Raw genomic sequence first — 21172 nt, forward strand, 5'->3', positions numbered from 1 at the left:
CTCCATTACAGACAGCATACCAGCTGCCTGCTTCTTCCCTAAATAGTTCTTGCATAATTTGGAGGTGTGCTTTGGGTCATTGTCCTGTTGTAGGAGGAAATTGGCTCCAATCAAGCGCTGTCCACAGGGTATGGCATGGTGTTGCAAAATGGAGTGATAGCCTTCCTTATTTAAAATCCCTTTTACCTTGTACAAATCTCCCACTTTACCAGCACCAAAGCAGCCCCAGACCATCACATTACCTCCACCATGCTTGACAGATGGCGTCAGGCACTCTTCCAGCATCTTTTCACCTGTTCTGCGTCTCACAAATGTTCTTCTGTGTGATCCAAACACCTCAAACTTTGATTCGTCTGTCCATAACACTTTTTCCAATCTTCCTCTGTCCAATGTCTGTGTTCTTTGCCCATATCAATCTTTTCTTTTTATTGGCCAGTCTCAGATATGGCTTTTTCTTTGCCACTCTGCCTAGAAGGCCAGCATCCCGGAGTCGCCTCTTCACTGTAGACGTTGACACTGGCGTTTTGCAGGTACTATTTAAAGAAGCTGCCAGTTGAGGACCTGTGAGGCGTCTATTTCTCAAACTAGAGACTCTAATATACTTGTCTTCTTGCTGAGTTGTGCACCGGGGCCTCCCACTTCTCTTTCTACTCTGGTTAGAGCCCGTTTGTGCTGTTCTCTGAAGGGAGTAGTACACACCGTTGTAGGAAATTTTCAGTTTCTTCGCAATTTCTTGCATGGAATAGCCTTCATTTCTAAGAACAAGAATAGACTGGCGAGTTTCACATGAAAGTTCTCTTTTTCTGGCCATTTTGAGAGTATAATCGAACCCACAAATGTGATGCTCCAGATACTCAACTCGCTCAAAGGAAGGCCAGTTTTATAGCTTCTCTCACCAGCAAAACAGTTTTCAGCTGTGCTAACATAATTGCACAAGGGTTTTCAAGGGTTTTCTAATCATCCATTAGTCTTCTAAGGCGATTAGCAAACACAATGTACCATTAGAACACTTGAGTGATAGTTGCTGGAAATGGGCCTCTATACACCTATGTAGATATTTCATTAAAAACCAGACGTTTCCACCTAGAATAGTCATTTGCCACATTAACAATGTATAGAGTGTATTTCTGATTAATTTAATGTTATCTTCATTGAAAAAAACAGTGCTTTTCTTTGAAAAATAAGGACATTTCTAAGTGACCCCAAACTTTTGAACGGTAGTGTACATATAAAAGGATTAGAATAGAGGAATGATTGGTTAGATTGATTTGAAAAAATAACAGCATAGAATAGAAAAGCAACTGTATAAAATATATGGAGCAGGAGCTTTCTTGCAGGATTTAATATTTGAAAATGTAATACAATTGTGTTACCAAACAAGCTTCAAAGGTAAAAAGGGAAATTCTTGTAAACATCTCAAAATTGATTTTAAATCTATAAGGAAATGAACTAACTAACTAACCATTTGTTCAGCACAATTTACAGACTCTTCTGTAACCACCACTATAATCCATTGAATAAGAGGAAGAGAGCAACAATCTCACCTTGAAGTAGAAAAACAAGTTTCTTAAAAAGTTTTATTTATTTATCTGAAAATGCTGTAAACGCAGAGTCTAAAATGTCCTTTGATGCTCGACAAGCTGGTACTTCCCTGCATCGTCGAAGGACAACAATCACATATGAATGGTGGAAATGAAATAACAAGAGTTCAGTCAGACAACCCACATTTATTGCAGAATTAGATCAGGTTTAGTGTTTGGCGTCTAGGCTCCAACTTAGTCCCTCCCCCATATGTTTACACAGGAATGATGGGAGTGATGTGCAAATACTTGTAACCCCTACAGGTGGATGCTGGGGTGGTGGGAGGGGCTGGAACAACTGGTAGCAATACTGCAGAAGCAGTGCGAGCAAAGGGGATGATGGGATATTTCTCTCTGCTTAAATAGACCACCTGATAAGGTGGGTGTGTATTATAGATGGTTGTGGAGAGTGAGGTTTGTCACATGATGTAGATCACATGATTGGAGCAGCGCAGCCCGAGTTGCCTGCCTGAACTAGCTCGCAGGCGTAGCTCCATTTAATACCTGAATAAAAGTTAATTTGTTTGAGACTCCACAAAGGACAGAAGGAAAAAACTTGCAGAAACTGTTCAAGGTAATTTGACCTGTATTTTATTTCCTTAACAAGTAGTTTTTACTTATGCCAAATATAGTAGAGAGTCATCCACTTAGACAAACATGTTGTTAAAAAATATAGATCCTTTTCAAAACAAATAGAATTAAATTAAATGTAGGAATGAATACAACCTGAGGCAGTTTCTGGTTGAATTTAACCCTGAGGCTAAAATTTATACTTGGAAACAATCTGTATTTTTCATTTATAGTATTTATTTTTACTATATTAATACTTTTCCTATACTGTGATGTGTCAAAAAAGGCCACTAGATGGGACCAGAGTCTCTAGTATAAGCAATATATGTTGCGCTTCTAAAGGTGCTTTATGAAACAATTGGAGGAGCTATTCTACTACTAGCCAACTATTATTACTACCACTACTACTTCTTATTTCCCTGTCTTTGTCCCAGTAAGCCCCCACAACACCAGGATCCTCAAAATGAGGTCGCTAGATGACATTCAGTCATCATTATTTTTGTTATACTGTTTGTGAATGGATCTTTCCTACTGGGGCATATTAAAATGGCCACTAGATAGCACCAGAGGTTTCACTACTGTACTGGCAAAGAGTCACTGGGCTCAATATCTCAAAATCTATCTGTATTCAAATGGTTGTACATGTATCTGAAATATCATACTGCACAACTCTGAAAGTGTACGTCTTAGGAAGTTGAAGTTTAATGCTGTTTTTAAAAAAGAGCACTTAACACGTATTTCTGCCAGACAATTACGGTCGTGTTTAGACTGCATTCCAAACTGGTTGAAAAACTATTGAGGGAAACAGTCAGAATGAAAAAAAATGTAGAACCACCGTAATCAAGATTATAATGGCAAAGTGTCATGAAGGATGTGAGGATGTTACCTCGTTGTGAAAGATACACATAAAGACACATTCAACAAAGTATATTTATCAGTTTGTACTTCACAAGCTATCTTAATTCAGATTCCACCACAACAACATGGAGCTGTTTGACATTGGTTCAAACTTAGATAGTATACAACCATATCTGCATCCAATTGTACCCGGCTCACATTTCTTAAAGATTCACAATTTCTGAAGATATACACAAAAGATTTGTAAAGACACTCTGTCTTGCAATGTGAGAGAAGGTGAACTTTTTTTTTACTTGATCCGCCCACTTAATTAAAATCACCCCAGAAGTGAATGAGTTCTTCCATGGCCCAGACCTCACCCTTCTACGAAACAAACTGACAGGGGTGAAAACCTTCATAAGAAATACTGGGTCATGGTTAGAATCCAGTTAATATTATGATTCCTTCACCAAAGAAGTTCCCTTGAGCCCATTCTCATCAGTGAACCAAACTAAAAGATAATTTGATCAATGCTCTTATATTTAGTGCTATTGATCCCAGAACCACTTGGTAAGATTATGACTAGCATGGTATCCTCTGTTTTCTTGTAAGTAACGACAAGCTTTGCAGGCATGTTCTCTGCCGAACTGTGTATCTTCAACTTTATACCTCTTTTTCCAGTCAAAGTATCTCATGTATTCAGTCGTATCCTGGCCTAGGTGAAGGAGCCTCTCTGCCAGCTCCTTTGGAGAGGAAAAGTCATTGACATGAATGAAAGAGTCGCCTGGGATATGATTCTCGTAGTTTTCTCTTGAAGTGCCAAGAACTACGGGTACAGCTCCCAGTCTCATAGGTTTGAATAACTTCTCTGTGATATAATCTTTGTGCTGAGAGTTTTCAAAGGAGAGGTAGAATTTACAACTAGATACAATGCTGTCATAGTTTTGATCATCTACATTTTTGCCAAAAGCCCTCCCATAAGTTTCTATCTGGATGTGTTCTTTCAGTTCGTTACTGAACTCTTTTGAAGGCCGCATTCCAGTTGCTCACGATCCAACAGACCAACTTGTCCTTGGTTGGCAGCTGGAAACTCTCCACCTCAGATGTTTGTGGCAGAAAATGCCCATAAGGCACTGGGATATGTGAATCTGAGCGATAACAGAATGTCAAGTTGAACAAGTTATCAAGTCTGGGTAATTTTGCACAGTGTGTAGGTGACTCCATGTTCCACCAAACCCATTTCTGAAACCAGGGACGTGGCTCACTCGGCAAGTTTTCCAGATTTCCATGAATGTCCCTGTGGTGGATGAAAACCCCGTGGGCTTTGTGGTAAAGAGACTTGTCATCGGTCAAGCGGCATCCTTTATATTTGAACATATCGCAGCTGAGATCGAATTTGTGGCCAAATGGCCACATCCAAATCAAGAGAAGAGTATCAGGCTCAGCGTCCACCTCCACGTCCTGGATCTGCTGGGGACCATCGGTAGGTGGGTTTGGGTTTGAGCCCTGGGTCTGTGCTTCCACAGGGCACACACAAGAATGATTGCCTCTCTTCAGATAATCACTAAAATCCGGGAACTCGATTTCTGGCTTGTAGTATGTAAAAAAAACGACCACGAAACACACCAACAGTAAGCAGCCGAAGGCAATTTGCCGCTGACAAGTCATCCGGCAGCTTGAGAGGGACATGGCTCATCTCTGGAGAGAAAAAAGGTTGTGTTTTATTTTTAATTTGAACATTTCTGTATTCACAGGTTGTTACTAAAGCTTGATTTTGAGCCCACTAATCAGTCAATATATATATATAACTTTTTATTTCAATTTCTAAATCTGCCTTTAACAGCAACGACAACATCATTGATGGGGATGAGTCCTGGTCACCGCTACTACAGAGCGCTGGTTGTCTGTTTATTTAAGTTTAGTAATATTAAACATATCGCTTGTCCAAATCACACCAGCCTCTGTGTGTCCGTCAATCTCCCCCAGTCTCACCTCCTGCTTCAGCTCAGTTCTTTTGACTATTTTTGGACTTTTCTGTTCGTCTGCCTGCCTTTATCTAATTTCTCTTCATTACACATTTTGACTCCTAAAATCTGTAAGCCTCAACATTTGTTGCACAAAAGCCAGATTTCCAACAAACTTTGGTCACAATCTATTGCACTAAGAATAAAAGCACAGAATCTAATAAAGAGTTGTTCTTTTCTTTGAGGAAAGTGTCAAGATGTGTGCCTTCATGAGTAAGATGAAGCACCTTACACTTTTACAGCCATGACTATCACTATAGGCTCATGTCTATAGGAACAGCAGAGGACAAAGATACTGTGTGTTTTCAAGTACATCAAACACAAATGACCGAACTATAATAGGAGTAACTAATAACTACAAAAATGCATTACTGAACCTAACAATTTATACTGGTGTCAGACATGTTTTCAAAACGTTTAAAATGCTTTTTAAGTCTAACATTAGATTTTAAACCTAAAGCAAAATGGGAAAATGCTTTTTTCTGTCTTTCAGTTCAATAAAACGGATGAACATACGGTGTGAACAGACTCGATTTATCCTCTGTATGTTCTCAATCACAGCTTTGTTCGGCACAATTTACAAACATAAAATAACTCCCGGGCATAATACAAGCTGGTCTGTACCATTAATATTCAAAATGATACTATGAAAATTGTACAGAGACTCCATTAAGGTAAAGCCAAAGACACGAAGAAACAGTCTCACCTTGGTGTAGAAAAGCACAGGTAGATAGAAAATGTCACTCGGTTTTATTTGCCTGTCTGGCACATCACTCTGACAACAGTCATTTGAATAGGGTCACCTGATTGTCCACAAATGCCTTTTTTTATGTTTGTATGGCAGTGCCCACATTTGTAACTGGACCCCGGTCAAAGGTAAATGTTTTACCAGCTGGGTGTGGCCGCTAGGTATTGTATTAACAATAAAGGACACGATCTGTAACAGGGGATTAAGAGGAAACACATAGTTGTTGATGGTCTGTCCACTTCACTTAGTTGGGGGACAGGTTGAACAGGTTCTGAGGCCCCTTCCCTCAAGATATGTACTGTACCTCACTGAGCTCACCCTCTCTACTGTCTGTAAAGTCTTTTTCCCAATTCACAAGAACAATGGGATTCAAACTTCAGTTTCACAGATTGAGGCTGCAGTCAGAAAGTCCAAAATAATCCTCACTTCACCTGCCTGAGCCAACAGAGCCACAAAATTTAAACCACCTGCTTTAATTGTTTGCTATTTATGTGTGGCAGCATGTACCTGAAACATTACCTCAAATTAAAAAAACACTGAATAATCTTTCTTTTGTGTGACCTTTAATGGCAAAGAGAAAAAGATCTGCTCAGTTTTTCTGAAGCAACAAGATCAAATTAATTTTGTTTGGTGGTTGGTTTGTTTAATTACACAAAACCTACTGGACAGATTCCTGCGAAACTTAATGGACAGATGGGACATGGTCCAAGAAAGAACCCATTAAATGTTGGCATGGATCTGAAGAAAGCAGCAGACCAGGAATATTTATTATATTACTTTCTTTAACATTTTGAGGGTGTCTGTTCTGACACTTCCCAGGAACAATGCGTGGACATGACTGATATATTTGTGTGCAAGTTGGTGTGTCTCCAAATAAAACAGAGGATCTAGGGCAGTGGTCGCCAACCCGTCGATCGCAATCTACCGGTCGATCTCGCAGTCTTCACTGTCGATCCCCCAACTCTCTGGACTCACTGTCTGTCGTCGCGCCGCAGATCAGCTGTGTGTCGGTTGTCTGTTTTCACACGCGCTCTGTGTCCACTACTTGCGGCGGAGCTGCAGGTTTATCTCCTGCATTTCCTTCAAGAACAAGTTGGTTCATACACTAGATGCTGAGAAAAATAAGTCAGACTCTTTAGAGATATACAATGGAAATATCAATATACAGCCATTAGAGGTTTAGTGTTGCTAACATTGTTGTTGCAGGAGACAGTAGTATGCCTATTTTAGTGATTGTACAGAAATGAAAGGCCAGGATGTTTCATTCCAACTTGATCAAGATCCAACAGTGTTTGCCGAAATGGCTGCTTTCGGAAGGTTCTCATCTGCGTGGCTCGTTGGTCTAGGGGTATGATTCTCGCTTCGGGTGCGAAAGGTCCCGGGTTCAAATCCCGGACGAGCCCTTTGCCACATTGCCTCCAAACTGTCTCTGAAGATGGACTGTCCAACTAAGCTATACTTAAATGACCTAGGACTAGAATTGGGCTACATTCTATAGATCAATGAAGACTCCCCAATGTTAGCTCTGAAAAGAGGGTGACTGTGAGTGGTTGTTGGGACCTGGTTTTTGGGAGACCAAAGCTCTACCTATATGTGCAGCCAAAAGCCTGAAGCCGCATGTCCCTCCAGGACTCAGTCTCCCAGGGGCCATCAAAAGCCTGAAGCCGCATGTCCCTCCAGGACTCAGTCTCCCAGGGGCCATCAACATCACACAGAGGTGTGAAACCCCCCCCAGGGACACAGGTTTCAACTCCCATTGGTCACTCTGGACCCCATGACCTGTGAGGTCACCGGGCCAATATAAGGCCAGGTCTCCCCCTCTTCTGTCTCTTCTGCCTCTTCCTACAATCCTTCCACAGGAGGGATGGCTGTCGAGCCTCTTCTCCAGCTCACATCCTCTTTTTCCATCCAACTCTTCGAGAGGAGCACAAAGGTGCAGCTTCCAGCTCATCTCACCAAGGAAACCTCCTCATACTCCAAGCTCTACCAACCCTCCTAGCAGCGATGCGATGTCCTGCAGGAAAACTTCAACCAGCAACTGAGCTACACAGCTCAACAGAATCACCAAGGCAAGAGCCACAGACTTGCAAGACGACACAAAACTGCGAACTGCACAGCAACTTCCTTTTTCCCCTTTCCACGGACGGGTAACACAACTGGGCTTAATAATTATACTAGGCTAAGCAAGACTGTTTATTCGATTCTGTGTGATGTTTATAAGTTTGATTTGTGGTGTTGTGATATTTTGGGTACAAGTTATTGGGAAAGTAATGTTAGTCTGTTATGCTCTGCACAGTCTTTCGTTGCATCCAATCTAGTAACTTTGTCTAATTTGGCACACACACAGACACATGCACATCCCTTCACCTCATTATCTCTACAGGTCGTAAACATTCCAATAGGTGGGGGACGGGTGTTATCTCTTTGGCCAGCCGCCATTTTGGAAGCACACAGAGACACAGACACACACACGTATACTCATATACACATCTTTGTTTAGTAATTACACTGTTAGTAATTTGTGTTTTTATACTTTATTATATTCATAATAAATGTTTTCCTTTCACAAATGCTTTTTTATTAATGTTGCATAAGTGAATTTTGCCAACCTCTACACTGTCAAGAACTCCATATCCTTCAACTTAGCTAACTATCTATATGGTAATTTTGGTTATAGTTATTAATTTAATTGTTAATCAGAGTTCCAAATTTGTAGTTAGTACTTTTATGAGACTTATTCAATAAATTGGCTATCTTTGTGCCCCGAGGTAACTTTAATCAATTCAAGTTATTATTTAATATTAATAATAAAATATTTATATTTTATATTTTATTTTGATAACAAAATTTATTGAATGCCGAAAGGCACACCATTTTATGGTATCACGTTTAATGCATTATGGCACAACATTGTATAGAAATGAAAGGCCAGGATGTTTCATTCCTACTTGATCAACATCCAACAGTGTTTGCCGAAATGGCTGCTTTCGGAAAGATACCATTTACGTGGCTCGTTGGTCTAGGGGTATGATTCTCGCTTTGGGTTCAAATCCCGTACGATCCCTTTGCCACATCGACTCCAAACTGTCCCTGAAGATGGACTGTCCAACTAAGCTATACTTAATTGACCTAGATTGACCTAGATACATTCTATAGATCAATGAAGACTCTCCAAGGGTTAACTCTGAGAGGAGGCTGAGAAAAACACTCAATGAAAAAATAAGTCAGACTCTTTAGAGATATACAATGGAAATATCAATTTACATCCATTAGAGGTTTATTGTTGCTAACATTGTTAGCAAGAGACAGTAGTATACCTATTTTAGTGCCGAAATGGCTGCTTTCGGAAGGTTTTCATTTTGGTGACTCGTTGGACTAGGAGTATGATTCTCGCTTAGGGTGCGAGAGGTCCTGGACGAGCCCTGTACCACTTCGACTCAAACCTTTCACTCAAAGATGGCGGGTTAGGGTGGGGCAGCGCACAGATACACACAGACTCCGCTGCTCTGTGTGTGTCTCTCTCTCAGCTGAAGTCTCAAGACTCGCTACAGTTTAATAGTTGATTTGTTTGTTTCCACAATATCAAACCTGATCATCACATAATCATCAATACTTTAATTAATAAGTCAAATCTTTATTCAGAGCAGCGCATTCATCAGCCGTCCCGCTCTCTTTTTTTTTCTCTCTCTCTCACACAAACACACACACACACACACACACAGGTGACAACAGGACACATGTGTAAACTGAGTCTGAGTAAAATCGCTGCTGCTGCCACATTTTAGATCGTAGATTGTGATCATGGACCATAGATCAACATGGTGGATCGCGAATCAGAGATCATGATGGCGGATCATGGATCATGATCATGTTGGTGGATCCTGATAGTGGTGGTGGATCGTGGTGGCATCTTATTGTAGACTTTATCTGTATCAAGACTGCTTGATATACAATACGCCTACTCACATATTTGAACATTATTGACAATGACTCCTCAATTCATTTGTCATTGCTGCTCCCTTCATCTCTATCAGACATTTTCTAACGTATAAATACTTGACCAACATTAACTAAACATTGACACACATCTCCATTATGTTACAAACTGTTTCTTAACAATGTTGTATATATTGTTATTTAGTTGATGTTCTCAGTTACACGTGGCATCTATTGCACTTCTGTCTGTCCTGGGAAAGGGATCCCTCACATGTGGCTCTCTCTGAGGTTTCTACGTTTTTTTCGCCAGTTAATAGGGGTTTTTTGGGGTCGTTTTTCCTTACTCTTGTAAAGGATGTCGCACTTTGTTAAGCCCTATGATATAAATTGTGATTTGTGAAAATGGGCTATACAAATAAAATTTGATTGATTGATTGATATCAGTGCCGTGCACACGATCTTTTGTTCTTCACCTCCACTTCACTCACCTCAGAGTCAGAAAAGTTGCACTTCTCTTCATGGCTTGATGCAGTGATTCATCATAGAAATCTATTGTCACCCAGGTCATATAATAGTCATTAGTTGCTTTGCATTGACCATTTAGTGGTTGAATATGGGCATGTAGAGAACAGACATATATGTGTATTCCAGAACCCCATGAAATCACTGATGAATATAATTACAGGTGCAACTAACATTTCTAACCTCACTCGATCACAGTGGCAGTGAAAAACTGAAGTTATTTTTTAACCTCTGGAAGCTTTGCAAACCTTTTCTTTAGCAAAGGTTAATTCTGGGCTATTTTATCTTGCCGACCACTTTGGAATCTCTATTACAGATGATCCCTTTCCTTACGACCTTGCTCCAGATGTAGTTAGAAGCATCACAGCCTCCACAACACAACACAGAGCTTCCATACTTTCTGGAGCTTTATCTTCCACTGCCACCGCACCTCCTTTAATTACAGGGCTTACATTTTGGTGTGCATGTCCTCTGTGTTACCTCATAGGCTGAGCTGAAGCCAAGGGGATCTGACAGACAAGCTCATGCCCACAGACAGCTTCCTCCTCCTGAACTGAGCCGATGTGATTAGCCCTGAGGCAAAGAGTATATGGTCTGCCTCTGATGTATAATTCAGGAAAGAAGACTGAGACCAAGAGACAGACACATCAGCACAACGAGGTTTTAAAGCATCGTGGCTCCAGAATGCTCCAGGGTGGGGCCCCTCCTGGCACAGACTTCCCCAGACTTGGTGCCCAGTCTTGGGCTGACCTGTGAAAGATGTGCCCTTGATCAACATCCAGCCTCCATTGTGCTGCTAAGCACAAAGCCCTCAGGGCAGGCAAACTGTTTATGAAAGGAATCTCTGTACTTTCAAAATTCATCTACATTCAAAGGTGACACATGCTCGAAATGCATTGAGGAAACACTTTAAATGTATAAACAAAGATATTAATATTTAAATACACTTAAAGGGCTTGGTTGCACAACAAAGCAAGCATACGTTCCTGATGTTTAAATTCTCTGTGCCTGTTGAGCACCCCTATGTGTTTGCAGAACAAAGAGATGACTGATGCCACCAAAACAAACAACACATCAGTCAGTCAAGTTCAGCAAATCTGTCATTCAGGTCACATCAGTGAAAATGTTCTGGCATGTATTTAGTATGGGCACTTTGACCTACACGTATCTCAGGACATGAAATATTATCTATCAGTGGAGCAGACATCCTGATCTCCTCTTTGATTAAGAATTCATTGATGGTGTTATGAAACTGTCATATGTAGACAGGATCTTTCCTCATCCTTCTGTGTTACTTCATGTTTACCCTTACGTGTGTGTGTGTGTAGCTGGTGATCCAGTTTCCTCCTCCTCACAACTGAAATAGATGCCAGGGACAGCTAATCAGCTCCATTCCACCTTGCAAGCAGTAGTATAAAGACCCGCTCCTTCTCTCAACTCAGTGTGTCCAAGTGATACTTGCGCTGTGCCAATTTACCTACTTCTGGTTGTTAGCGATTCCTTGTGCCTGTGTTTTTTCATGGCTAATCCGGTTTCCCTGTGCCTTGTATCACTGCTTCCATGGTTTGCGCAGCATACATTACCTGTCGTGGCTCCGCTGCCTGTGTCCCAGCCTGTCCCTTGGTTGAACTAGTTTAAACTTTTACCTCATCAGTGTTAGGCTTCTGTGTTTGGGTCCATAATTACTATACTGAGGGTAAAAACAACGAAAAGCATGACAAACAAATAATTACTTTATCTAGTGAAATCTCTATCTGTGCCTATGTGTTTTGTGTGTTTGTGTGTGTGTGAGAGAGAGAGAGAGAGAGAGAGAGAGAGAGAGAGAGAGAGAGAGAGAGAGAGAGAGAGAGAGAGAGAGAGACCAGCAGAAAGAGGAAGAGAAGGTAGACTATAATTACAGCCTGTACTCTGGGTGATAGAGGTTGGCATCCAGTCACAAGGAGCACTAGAATGGTTCCATCACAATAATAAACAACAAATACTGTCTGTCTTGTCTGGTAAGTTGTGGAATCACTGCCTTCCACTTTTTCTATTTGCTTTAAGAGAAACCACAGATGAATCCCACTGCACCATGTGTGCTCCTCCTCCTTCATGAAATTCCTTCAATGATGAGCTGATATTGAAAAAATTGGCTCTGTACCAGTCAAAAAAAGATATTATCCATTTGATTTAAGATAACTTGTTGATATTTCCTGAGCATTCCCATCAAACAACTGTTTTGTTCCATGATATTAATGTGCAGGGCTATTTGTCTGTCAAACTACATGCATCACCGTTCTATAGCTCCACAATCGGTCAATACACCTCGATTTGAGAATGACAACAAATATTTAAATTCAGTTATCAAATCCATTTGTTTGTTGTGTATTGTACCAGTGCTCATAAACTTAAACACTATAAAACAGTATAGTAACCAACCAATAACACCAAATTTATATACAATCGCAACAATCACAAATACCAAAAATGTATTATCAAGAATAAAACAATTGTAGTACATATACTGTTTACCGAAGTGGCAATTAAGGGAAAGTTTTAAATGTTGTGGCTTGCTGGTCGAGGACTATGATTCTTGCTTCGGGTGCAAGAGGTCCTAGGTCCAAATCCTGGACGAGCCCTTTACCACATCGTCTCCCCAATGGTTAACTCTGAAAAGAGGGTGACAAATGAAATTTCAATAAAATGAGGTCATTCTCTTTAGAAATATAGGATGGAAATCTCAATATATGGCCTGTAGAAATGTTGTTTTGCTTAGTATAGACATTAATAGCAGGAGAGAACATTTTTTTATTATAGAGAATGTCTATTTTTGTTAATGTGGAGGACATCCCTACCCTGTAGACAAACTGTATAATCTGGCCACGAGTGGTGGGATGACCCTGGTTCTACTACTGCAGATGAACTGCAAGTGCCAAAGACCTGTGGGGAGAAACCACACCCATGCCAAACCTGCCATATCAATCATATACACAGTCATTCCTCCCAAGCATGCCGCACCAATCAGAACACACACACACACACACAGAAGAGGGAGGGGCAGCCACGGCACAGACAATGAGCTCCTGCACTTCAAACAAGAAACAGAATCTATATTTAATAATTGCCATTTAAAACCTATCTTGCCTTCCCTTATGCAGTCATCAATAATGCTGTGTTCCATTTCAAGTCGGAAGTTGATAATTCCGTGTGGAAACGGATGAGCACACATTCCGTCGCCATCTTCACGTCTTCTGGGCTCAATTTAACGTCCTGGTCTTCAAGCTTTAGCAACAGTTATAAACCAGGGCCATCATGTTGGAGGTTGACCGGCTGTTCCTCTCCGTAACAATCTGCTGATGTTCCTTTGGTATATGGGCAACCAAACGTCCTTTTGGGAGCTTTCAGATACATTTGATGTGCCTCAGTCTACAGCTCATAGGTCCATCCTGGAGCTGCTCCGGACACTCTGCTCACTCACTTCCTACTTTATCACCTGGCCCAATAACTGAAAGAGAGCCTCTGCTGCAGCTTTTGCAAGGGTCTCTGACCCGGAAAGCCCTCATCTGGTTTAGCATCTCATCATGTCTGCGCTGATTTGCAGCCTCAACTTCACACAGAAACCCCAGAAGCCCACTTTCCTCTGGTCGTCGACAAAATGGAGATGGGGCTGGGAGGAGGCTGGTTGGGGATGAGAGGAGGCTGGTTGGGGCTGGGAGGAGGCTGGTTGGAGATGAGAAGAGGCTGGTTGGAGATGAGAGGAGGCTGATTGGGGCTGGGAGGAGGCTGGTTGGAGATGAGAGGAAGCAGGTTGGGGCTGGGGGAAGGCTGGTTGGAGATGAGAGGAGGCTGATTGGGGCTGGGAGGAGGCTGGTTGGAGATGAGAGGAGGCTGATTGGAGATGAGAGGAGGCTGATTGGGGCTGGGAGGAGGCTGGTTGGAGATGAGAGGAAGCAGGTTGGGGCTGGGGGGAGGCTGGTTGGAGATGAGAGGAGGCTGATTGGGGCTGGGAGGAGGCTGATTGGAGATTAGAGGAAGCAGGTTGGGGCTGGGGAAGGCTGGTTGGAGATGAGAGGAGGCTGATTGGGGAGGAGGCTGGTTGGAGATTAGATGAAGCAGGTTGGGGCTGGGGAAGGCTGGTTGGAGATGAGAGGAGGCTGATTGGGGCTGGGAGGAGGCTGGTTGGAGATTAGAGGAAGCAGGTTGGGGCTGGGAGGAGGCTGGTTGGAGATGAGAGGAGGCTGGTTGGGGCTGGGAGGAGGCTGGTTGGAGATGAGAGGAGGCGGGTTGGGGCTGGGGGGAGGCTGGTTGGAGATGAGAGGAGGCTGATTGGGGCTGGGAGGAGGCTGGTTGGAGATGAGAGGAGGCTGATTGGGGCTGGGAGGAGGCTGATTGGGGAGGAGGCTGATTGGAGATTAGAGGAAGCAGGTTGGGGCTGGGGGAAGGCTGGTTGGAGATGAGAGGAGGCTGATTGGGGAGGAGGCTGGTTGGAGATTAGATGAAGCAGGTTGGGGCTGGGGGAAGGCTGGTTGGAGATGAGAGGAGGCTGATTGGGGCTGGGAGGAGGCTGATTGGAGATTAGAGGAAGCAGGTTGGGGCTGGGGGAAGGCTGGTTGGAGATGAGAGGAGGCTGATTGGGGAGGAGGCTGGTTGGAGATTAGATGAAGCAGGTTGGGGCTGGGGAAGGCTGGTTGGAGATGAGAGGAGGCTGATTGGGGCTGGGAGGAGCTGGTTGAGATTAGAGGAAGCAGGTTGGGGCTGGGGGAGGCTGGTTGAGATGAGAGGAGGCTGATGCGGTGGGGAAGGCTGGTTGAGATGAGGGAGGCTGATTGGGCTGAGCTGTATTGCAGGTTGGGGCTGGAGGCTGAGATGAGAGGAGGCGGGTTGGGGCTGGGGAAGGCTGGTTGAGATGAGAGGAGGCTGATTGGGGCTGGGAGGAGGCTGGTTGGAGATTAGAGGAAGCAGGTTGGGGCTGGGGGAAGGCTCGTTGGAGATGAGATGAGGCTGATTGGGGCTGGGGGAAGGATGGTTGGAGATGAGAGGAGGCTGGTTGTAAGTGAGTAGATCAGGTTTCCGAATCTCCAAGCCATCTGCAGTACCAACAACAGGGAACTTAATGTCGTGGTGACCTCCCAAGAGCACCTCCATCTCGTTGTAGAATTGAATACAATTCCCCCCTTATTGTCTTTTACTTTTTTGCAAGCTTCCTCAAGGGTTGCCCATTTTTGGGCGACTCTATCAGGCTCAAAACAGACCTTAAAACTCTCATTGCAGGGTAGTGGTTCACTGGTTGCACTTGTGCAGGGCATCTCTTTGTCTTCCTGCTCTGTGCATCCTGCTCCTTCATTAATGTTATCAGCTTCCAACCCTAAACATGTAACATCTGGTGGGATTAAGTTGATGGCACAGAAATAATTGCTTGTGAAATACAACTTATTAGCTGAATTTGTGCTTAATAGATCTGTTTATACTTTTTAATGATGCCTGAGCGAAAACATAACAGCAAAGGGAGTGACACGGCATTGTGCAAACATTTGACTCACCAAGTACATGCATTTGGACCTTGATCGCCAGATCCTGGTCAAGGTAGTTGAAGGTAGGATCATTGACTGGTAATCGACAGAGTTGAGTGGCTGTGTCATCTGGTCATCCAGAAACAGATTGGCGTTGTGGTCTGCAAATACTGTAGCAAACATACTTCAATTTTACTATTTATTTTTTACCCTTTAACTATCCACCTATATATGTCAACAACGACCATTCCATTGCACTTTTTCGAGTCGAAGGTCTATTTTTCCAGAGTTCCGAGTACAATGGAACACAGCATTACATAATCATATGAGATTTTCGTGTATAAATATCATCAGCTCAAGTAGGGTCAGGCAAATATGAGTATTATTTAGTGTTGTGCTACAAGGGGCCTCACATGTTTCTGTCGGCTCCTTGTTTGAGAGACTTTGGAAGGTTGAAAGCACTCCAAACTCTCTCATACATTTACAGTGTGGAAGATCTTTCCCGAAGGGCTGAGGTTGCAGTATTAACAACATTAAAAAAATGTGTCCAGCTTCTTAAAGGCATCACTCATCAATCAAAATTATTCATTTGAAAAGTGCCGCTTTGTAGACCTCAACCGATTTACTCTATAGAATGGCCTCTACTTTTATATCATCACAAACATCCTTGACTGACATTTGTGCCGCCATAAAGCATGTTGCCAAGTTCAATGTGTTTGCCCCACATGGCACAAATAGAGCTCATTAATTTACAGAAGTCTGGCTTGGACCCTTTTTGTTTTTGTCTCGCATGTTGGCCCATTATCTTAAGTGTCCTCCAAAGGAATTTATATTTCCACCAATCTTTTCAGGATCAGAGATGCCAAATATCGGCCAGCAAAGAACTGGCATGTTTCCATTCTGTCAATCATGAGTTTACGAAATTAATGCTTTTTTCTTAGGGAATAGTTCCAGCAGGAGTAGAAATGGCTGTTGTTCCTTTTAGAATACATCAACTAACTTTTTTATAACACATTTTGGTCTCCCTGAATTTCTAGTGGTGGCAACTTCTTTTATCATTCTCATTCCTTGGAAAACAAGGTTAGGGTGTATCTCACTTGGTCCTCTGCAAACCAGTTGCGTCCGCAGTCTGTATGTAGGCATCCCTGCAGCATCTCAACCAAATCGTGCTACTGGGTATGAAGAACTATCTACAGACCCTGCTGATTGGCCATCACAGTATGTGCATGTGCACACACATACACATACTTGTAGGTTAGATAGTACCCCAGAATTTGCATTGAAATACAGTGTATGAGTTGAAATCCTACATACATTTATTACACAATTAAATACATTACATTTGATCAAATTACTCATCAACACTTTTTATAACGTGAGGTTGGCAGCATTGTTACGATGCTGATAAAATTAATATTAGTTGTGTCTGGAAACTCGATTCTTGTAAAACATTATCACACAAATAAAATTACTGTTACCTAAAAATAAGTGAAATGTTAGGCTACAGCATTAGAAATTGTACTTACTCAGCTCAGGACATAGTCAATACAATCACAGAAAACCTCTATAATGTCAACTCTGTATCCATAGCTATAATTGGATACACAGTCTAACAAACGTAAGTGTTATACTTGCCCATAACTAAATCCAACACCTGACTGCACCAGTTTTCTCAGATGACAAAAAGGAATTTAGAAAAATGACCATGGTAAAAGCTTTCCCGACCGGTTTATGAAACAAAAAGTAACCGATCAATCAATCAAATTTTATTTGTATAGCCCAATCTTCACAAATCACAATTTGTCTCACAGGGCTTTAACAAGGTGTGACATCATCTGCCCTTAACCCTCAACAAGAATGAGGAAAAACAACAAAAACAAACCTTTTAACAGGGTAAAAAGAAGGTAGAAACCTCAGAGAGAGCCACATGTGAGGGATCCCTCTCCCAGGACGGACAGAAGTGCAATAGATGCCACGTGTAATGGAGAACATCGTATTTACAACATTGATTAGAAGAAATAGTTTGTTGCATAATGGAAGGTTAATGAATTGATGGATTGTTGTCAGTAATGGTGTCTGAGTAGAAATATTATATATCAAGCAGTCTTGTTGTAATCATAGTCCATGGTCAGCAGCCACCACGATCATGATCCACCATCAAGATCGGATGCCACTATAGTCCACAATCATTGTCCACTGCCGCCATCAGGATCCACCATCAGCTGCCACCTCGATCGTGGTCCACCACCACTATCAGATGCCAACACGATACAGGATCCCACATTACTATCACAATCTCTGATTCGTGATCCACCATCATAATCCACGACATTGCTGGATCTGCAGACGAAAAGGCATAGGGACTCCGGGGAAGAAGTCAAGTCAGTAACATGTATTGATGAGACAATCATTTCTTTGACGTAAATATGTTATTGTTATATTGGCCTGCAAATTATTGTGGAGATTATTCTGGTTTTAAGACCATTTTTGTTGATTCTACCAAACTTGTTAAATGCTAGGACAGCAACAAGTGATTATTGTCTGAGAATTGTTTTTAATAATTCCAATACAATCAATAATATATTTGAACCGCTTTGTTTGTTTTGTTTGAGCAATGTTGTAAAACCCAAACATATGTAGTTAACAATCACATAAAACAGAAAAAAAGCATAAAACCCTCACATTATAGAAGCTATAGGTGTTTTTCTTTCAGAATCTAAACATTGCTGCACATACTGTACTTTATCCTAAATACACCAATTAAAGATACATTTGAAGTCACTAATTTCTGTACAATCACTGCCTGCATGTTTTTATCAGCCTGTGTACTTGAAAGAGGGGCATCCTATTATACAAATGTTGACCACGGAGCAGAGAGAGGTCTGGTTATACAAGACTACACCAGCTCTCCTCATCACTCTTACAGATCAATTCCCCACCTCTTCCTCCTTTATCCACTCCTTCAGCCCTCTCCCATTACACATTCTCATCTATCTCAGACACCCACTGAGTGTCACCTCAAAGGTACACTTGACATCATCATGTACAAATTCTACAAATTCTTCTCAGTACACCACTGCTACAGAGTTTTCTTTCTTTTTTCTCTTATCTTTTAAGCTAGTAGATAGGATTTTGAGTAGGACCTGTACCATAACAGATGACTTGGATTTCAATTCAATGTCTTCTACTGTCGATGATCAGTGTACAATGAAATGAAGTGTCCCAGTGGTACAAATAGTGACATAACTCACAGACAAGTGGACACTTACAATCTAATAAATTAATATAAAAACAAACACTGAATAGTACAAAGCAAATTAGCAAGCTATTAAAGCTGATGAGTAAATGTACTCAGTTTTATTGCACATGGTAATATTGCACAGTTAGAATAGTATTGCACTCGGTTAAGTTCTCTAATGGCACTTAAATAAATCAAATAAATAAATAAAAGCTTGTTTAAAGTATGGAAGTGTGAAGTTTTCCAGATCTAACTGCCACTTTTTTTACTATTGACCTAGGGAGGGCTGGAGACATACACTCCTTTTAGCCTGCCAGTGATGAGTTTCACCACGAGGTCACTCTGTCCTCAGAGATCCAGAGCTTCAGAATGCAGGCAGTCTGTTCTGCAGCAGCCTCGGTGAAGACCATGCAGTTTTCAGTCACAAAATACAAAACAGCACTGCTGGGAAATCAGGCAGCCAAATTGTTCAAACTGGAAAAAGCTGACCAGACTTTCTGTGCTGCCAGAAATCCATCCCGTCGTCTGCAAGCAAGATTGTTGATCATTCAAGTAATTAATCAGGTGACCCTCCTTAACCCGAACATCACAACGAAAACCAATCTGGCAGATATCCAGCCTGCATCTGCAAGTTAGTCAGGGGTCTCATTTACGTTAAATTCAGGATTTTAATTTTACATAATAAACACAATATCTGTGCAGCGTGTAGATAGTGAACGCCTTAAAGTGAGGCATTACTGTTTTTTCATTACATCATCATTAAAGCGACATGAAAGAAACAAACAGACGTTAAAAGTTAAAAGTTCAGTTTGAAGGATTTGGAGGCAATGAGTGGTGATATTGCAGACTGCAACCTACAAAACTTTCATCCCTCCTCCACATGCATGGAGGAGAGGCTACTTCAAGTAAAGTATAATGTTAAAGGTCCTCCCTAGAGCCAGTGTTTGGTAGAACTGTGTAGAAACATGATGGTGTATCATGGCAGACTCCATGGAAGTGGACCCACCCCTGATGAAAATATAAAGGGCTCATTCATTCATTGAATCATTCTTAGTTTCAGGTGAATATACACTCTTTAAAAGATAGATGTGAATAGTATGTTTCAAGTCTGCCTAGATATCCCTAAATCCTCCACACTGCTGCTTTAAAGGTGACACATTTCTGTAACATAAAATTTGTTCCCATGTTACCTACAGGATAAAGGGACTGGAAACTAAAGTTCAAGCACACTGCATGATTAGTATCACAGCTTGTTGATACCTTGCTCACAAATCTCTTATCTGAGATTCTTTCAGATCTTGCAATGCTCTGCTCTCTTGGGGTTTATTTTTGATGATGTTAGGGTCGGAAGGAATGTGAGGGCTGTGGCAAAACCTTCAGCTGTGCCGCTTGCACTCATCCATTGTGGATTTTGAGGTGGGCTCAGGATCATTATCCTGTTGTAAAAACCATCCTCTTTTTTATCTTCACCCTTTTTAACAGCCGGTTACAGCCAGCTGACATATAGTGAATGTTGTGACATATGACTCAGAGATTTTGCTGTTATTTAATTACATTTAAATACAATTTATTCTATCCTCTACCAGTGACATGTTCTCAGAGCCACTGGCCGCAACACACACCCATAGCATGATCCACCCACGCCAGAACATTTTGAGAGGCTCTCGCTCATCGCCAAATAATTCTATTTAAACTTAAACGGTTCATAGGCTTTGTTTCCAAAAAACATCAGACTTATTTAAATGCTGCTTTGCAACCTTCAGGTGCTGTGGTGAGGGCGCAGAAAAGGTTTTCTTCTGATGCGACCAGCATGAAGGTCATTTTAGTGCAGGTGCGGCTGCAGAGTAGATTTACTAATCCATTCTTCAAAATTTTCAAAGGTCTTGATTTGCAAAGCAAATCAGACTTCACGAAAGGAAGTCTGATTTGCAAAGCAAATACAACTTCACGAAAGGACTGTCAGTCCTTTCGTGAAGTTGTCTCTGAGCGTTTTCTTGGTCTTACAGACGTCAATTTGACCTCCACCTTTCCTGTTACAGTATACTAATTTAAGATATATAATACACATTCAGTTGTTAGTTTATTTGGAACACCTAACTAATGCTAATTAACTCCAACCCAACTGTCCCGCAATAAAATCTCACTTCAGGAATGTTCTCATGTTCATTGTTTTCAGAGATGTGAATGATCGTAGACTATTTGTGATACTGTTCAACTCTACTGTATTT

The 21172-nt window shown here is 41.7% G+C and overlaps 1 non-coding gene and 1 pseudogene across 1 annotated transcript; one reads left to right on the top strand and one right to left on the bottom strand.

The window, feature by feature from the left end:
• Nucleotides 1–3535: 3535 nt before the first annotated feature.
• LOC118101975 lies at nt 3536–4676 on the bottom strand (annotated as a pseudogene).
• Nucleotides 4677–7090: 2414 nt separating this feature from the next.
• Nucleotides 7091–7162, top strand: trnap-cgg. Its single transcript has one exon. It is a non-coding gene; the product is annotated as a tRNA-Pro (tRNA).
• Nucleotides 7163–21172: the final 14010 nt, after the last annotated feature.

This window comes from Hippoglossus stenolepis, chromosome 22 (genome assembly GCF_022539355.2).
Source record: "Hippoglossus stenolepis isolate QCI-W04-F060 chromosome 22, HSTE1.2, whole genome shotgun sequence".
NCBI classification, from domain to species: Eukaryota; Metazoa; Chordata; class Actinopteri; order Pleuronectiformes; family Pleuronectidae; genus Hippoglossus; species Hippoglossus stenolepis.